At 38.5% G+C, this 5,107-nt stretch overlaps 1 non-coding gene across 1 annotated transcript; it reads left to right on the top strand.

The window, feature by feature from the left end:
• The first annotated feature begins 824 nt into the window (after window positions 1-824).
• LOC112859844 (U6 spliceosomal RNA) lies at window positions 825-927 on the top strand. The gene has a single exon (XR_003223572.1). It is a non-coding gene; the product is annotated as a U6 spliceosomal RNA (small nuclear RNA).
• The last annotated feature ends 4,180 nt before the right edge of the window (window positions 928-5,107 follow it).

The raw sequence follows: 5,107 nt of genomic DNA, 5'->3' as shown, positions 1-5,107 counted from the left end.
TGAGATCAAGTCCCCCATCAAGCTTCTCTCTCTCTCTCTCTCTCTCTCTCTCTGTCTCTCTCAAAATATATAAATAAACATTAAAAAATATAAAACATTAATGCACCTGGAGTTGTACTACGGTTCAAGTTCAGACTTTAATGTTATATTTTCCCATGTGGATAGTCATTTGTTTCCACTTTTTCCCCAGGTACTTAGCAATGCCACCCTTGTCCTATAGGAAGCATCCTGATCTTTGAAGGCTTGCTTCTAAGTTCTCTATTCTATTTTTCTAGTCTATTTGTGGCAAATTGCTCTGATTTATGATATAGTTTTATGATAAGTCTGTATAACTAGTAAAATGAAGCTTGACTTAAGATTTTTCTACCAGGTTGCCTTATTTGTAATCACCTATATATTGTCTGTATCTATGTTTATATTCACCCTTTCTTATTCTTAGTATCATTTAACTATTTTTCTTTCTTTTTTCTTTGATGAGACTTGCGAGAAAATTTTCCACAATTTGGTTCTGCTTCTGGTTTTGATGTTTTTTCTTTTTTGTCTAGTTTGTTAAGCCACTGTCAATTTTTATTTAAAAAGTCTATTTTTTGTTTGTTTTTTCCTATTTGTTCTTCTTTCATTAATTTTTCCTTTAAAAATTCTTTTAAAAATTATTTGTTTCTTAAGGGAAATTTAAATAACATAAAATGAAATTATAAGTGACATAAAACCAAGTTATAAATGTTAACATGATTTCTTCTTTCACAATGTACACATATATCAAATCATCACATGGTATGCTTTAAAATCTTATAATTTTGTCAAGTGTCCTTCAATATATAATAGTGCTCACTTCAGCAGCAGATATACCAAAATTGGAAAGTTATGGAGATGACCAGGGCGCCACGCAAGGATGACACACAAATTCATGAAGTCTTCCATATTCTTCTTCAGTAAAATGAATGAATGAATGAATAAATAAGTAAATGAAATGAAAACATTAATAGGTAATTTTTAAAATTTAATTTCATTATTTATTTATTTATTTCTATTTTTAGAGAGAGAGAGAGATGAGCATCAGCTGGGGAGAGGAGCAGAGGGAGACAGAATCTTAAGCAGGGTCTGGGTTGACTCCACAGCCCTGTGATAACGACCTGATTGGAAATCAGGAGTCAGACAGTAGACCAACTGAGCCACCCAGGCGCCCCAAGGCAAACATGATTTTAAGACATTAATAAAGAAAATACCTTGGGGCGCCTGGCTGGCTCAGTTGGCTAAGTGTCTGATTCTGGTTCAGGTCATGATCTCACAATTTGTGGGTTTGAGCCCCATGTGGGGCTCTGTGCTGACAGCTCAGAGCCTGGAGCCTGCTTCAGATTCTGTGTCTCCCTCTCTCTTTCTGTCTCTTCCCTCCTTGTGCTCTCTCTCTCTCTCTCAAAAATAAATAAATAAACATTAAAAAAAATACCCCATGTCAAGAGCAAACACTTTTTTAAATTCTCTTAGTAAGTGGGTTTTACCAATTGTATTATGCTAGTAAGTAGATCTGCAGTGAGTCTATGAGCAGATGGCTTTCTATTGTAGAGTTTGAAGATCAACAAACAATCCTTCCAAAAATATCTCCTCTGCTACCTGAGGAGAACTTGGCATTGCATTCATTCCTATGCAAACTAACATCCAACTATAAGGCTGTTGGTTACTGGCTACTGGCTACCAGACAGTGGTTGCTCCTCTCAGCAATGGTTCTCAAACTTGAGAATTCCAACGATGACTGAGAAAGCGGATTCAAAAGGCAGATTGAGAGGTTTTAATACGGGTTCCAAAAATTTCACATGTAAACAATTATTCAGTTGATTAAGGCAGCAATCATCCTAGAACCACGTTCTGAAAAAACACTACCATGGAAGACGAAGAGTTAGCCATTCATTTACCAGGAAATGATCCCAGGGCTTCCCGTGTTAGCACCTCAGCATCTCAGTTTCTATTAGTGGATCATATAAGACAAAGGAAAGGAAAAGCTCAGAGGGAGAAGACGTTAGAGCAATGACACCTAACAGGAAGCAGTTTTGAAGGTGCCAGACAGAGGAAGGATACAAGTTATTTGAATTTTAGGTAGCACTGTCCAAACGAATTTTCTGCAGTGATGGAAATGTTTTATATGCACATGCTCCAGTACAGTAGCCACTAGCCACGTGGATTTTGAGCATGTGAAATGTGCCCTAGTTCAACTAAGTAACAGAATTTCAAATTTCAAATTTTATTTAATTTTAATTTAACGTCTATGGTCACATGTGATAGTGACTATCATACCCACAGCACAGGACTGGAGCTTTGTCTAAGGCTGGGATAGGGATTTAGTAAAAAGAAAGTTGGTACTAAATTAAATTATTTCTAATTTACAATTTTGTCAAATGTCAGCTTAATTATTTAGGATCACAGTATCTAATCTGATATCATGCTACCAGGGAAAGTCATAAAATTGGTAAAATATATTTAACTAATAGTTCCTCTATCATTCTGCCAGTCAAATAAATTGCTTTCAATACAGAAACCATTGAAGTGCATTTTCAAGAAATCTTAGTGACAATTTGGCAAATGATAGGCGGAAGAAAAAAAATATTAGTGGTAAATATCCTTAGTATATTCTTCAAAGTCTGTCAAGCCAAATTTTTGGTGGTCATTGAAAAATTTATTTTGAGTTTAGAAAATTTAAAAAGGTTTCTGAGTGAGGAAAATCTATTAGCAATAGTATTAACACTTATGGAACACTGACACATGACAGAGTTGTGAAATGCTCTATATGCACATAATTTCATTTAACCCAGACAGCACAAACACATCGCATTTTGCAGTGAAAGAAACAAAAAATCGGAGAAGTTAAGTAACCTGCCCAAAGTGGCACAGCCAGCCAAGCAGCATCAAGGTTGGTAACAAATCTGTTTGCTTCCAGATCACTTCATTGTACTGCCTCTTTCTATTTGATCTTGGAATAGAGGGGTTGACAAAAATTTCCTCAGATGTTTAGTATTTTTTTGCAATTTTATTTATTTATTTATTTATTTATTTTTATTTTATTTATTTTTTATATATATTTTTTATTTTTTTTTTTAGTTTATTTATTTTTAAGAGAGAGAGAGACAGAGTGCAGGCAAGGGAGGAGTAGAGAGAAATGGAGGCACAGAATCTGAAGCCGACTCAAGGCTCTGAGCTGTCCTCACAGAGCCCGACGCAGGGCTTGAACTCACGAACCATGAAATAATAACCTGTGCTGAAGTCGGACACTTAACCAACTGAGCCACCCAGGCGCCCCCGATGTTTCGTATTTTTTACTGTGTGCCAACTAAAATAATAAAATTTGAAATGTTACTAAATTGTTCTAATGCTAATACTCTTTCTAGAGATGGTGATTTCTACCATGAGCAGGTCTCCCAACTCAACTGAGCACCTTAGGAAGTCGGTGTTTGCAATGACGAGTCGGAGGAGAATTTGAGAGCTTGAGAGCTAGGGAAGCTGACCTTCAAGAGTGGGAAGAAACTGAAATTCCTGAGGCAATTCTGAAGTTGGAGATGAGGAGAGATGGGGATGAGGAGGAAAGAGAAAGAAGTGGCATCGAGTTTTAAGAAGATGAAGCCAACATGGATGAAAAGGCCTGTGGTACTCCCCTGTGGCTGGTGGCCCAGAGACATTTTATTTTTTTTTTATTTATTTTTTTTCAACGTTTATTTATTTTTGGGACAGAGAGAGACAGAGCATGAATGGGGGAGGGGCAGAGAGAGAGGGAGACACAGAATCGGAAACAGGCTCCAGGCTCTGAGCCATCAGCCCAGAGCCCGACGCGGGGCTCGAACTCACCGACCGTGAGATCGTGACCTGGCTGAAGTCGGACGCTTAACCGACTGCGCCACCCAGGCGCCCCGGCCCAGAGACATTTTAAAACCAGATCTAGCTCATGCCCAGTTTAGTTACTTTGCTACCAGATAAACCCTGCCTCCTCTGCACCCACCTCCCTTTAAACTTTAGTAAGTTTCACTAAATTCACTAATGTTGTGGGAGTGTTGCTTTGTTTTACTTCATCTCGATTTCAAGAAAACTTAGCTTCAGTTCTGTGCTAGCTCAGGGACCTGGCAATCTAAAACATGCAAACCTCTCCTTCTGACCCATCTTCCACTCCGATAATTCACATAACATAGTATCTTGAATTTCCTCAAGGCATAGAATTGGGGGTTCAAGTCTATTTTATTCTGCTCTTGGCGAGCATAAAGGCCTCAGCAGAGATCCAGATAACATTTTAATTACATACACATTTGTCATTCTAAGTAGGATGAGATAGCCACCCAATTTCTGGCCTTAGGCCCTCTAAAGGGGGGGATGCAGACTGATGTTAGACTTTTTCTAACAAAACATGAAATTTGAGTGTCAGAACAGACCCAAAGTTTACCTAGTTCAATCTCTTCTTGGATGCCTCTTGAAACTTCCCTACCATGATCATGTGTGTTTTCTTTGAACTCTTCTAGTTACAGAGAACTCAAGAACTCCTGCAGGAGCATATTTCACCCAAGAAACTTAGCTTCTCAGGTCACCTGGCTGGCTCTGTGGGTTAAGCATCTGACCTCGGCTCAGGTGATGCTCTCATGATGTGGTTCATGAGTTCAAGCCCAGCATTGGGCCCTCTGCTGTCAGTGCAGAGCCTGCTTCAGATCCTCTGTCTCCCTCTCTCTCTCTCTGCTCCTTGCCCTCTCTCTCTCCCTCTCTCTCTCTCACACACACACAAATAAATATTGCAAAAAGGAAACTTAGCTTCTCATAGTCATATTTTGGGGAGCATCAGAAATAACTGAAATTTCTGATCTATGTAACTGTCAGTAACTTCTGACTCTTTCCCCCCTCCTACCCTAATTAACACATCCCTCATTCCATCAACCATGTCTCTTATGATATTTGGTAATGATGTTAGTCATCCCGGTTACTTTCCCTTAGGATGATTTTCAGCTATTCAATGAGTTTTAAAATATAACATCCAAATTCGAACAAAATTGCAAGGGTGATCTCACCAGCGCAGTATAGATCTAGGTTCTCACCTCTATCTCTATGGATCCATCAATCTAAGAACACAATCTATGCTTGAGTG

Source organism: Puma concolor, chromosome F2, assembly GCF_028749965.1.
Source record: "Puma concolor isolate L17-30 chromosome F2, mPumCon1.1.hap2, whole genome shotgun sequence".
NCBI classification, from domain to species: Eukaryota; Metazoa; Chordata; class Mammalia; order Carnivora; family Felidae; genus Puma; species Puma concolor.
Note: the sequence above shows the minus strand (reverse complement) of the source record. Positions and strands in the feature narration are given on the sequence as shown.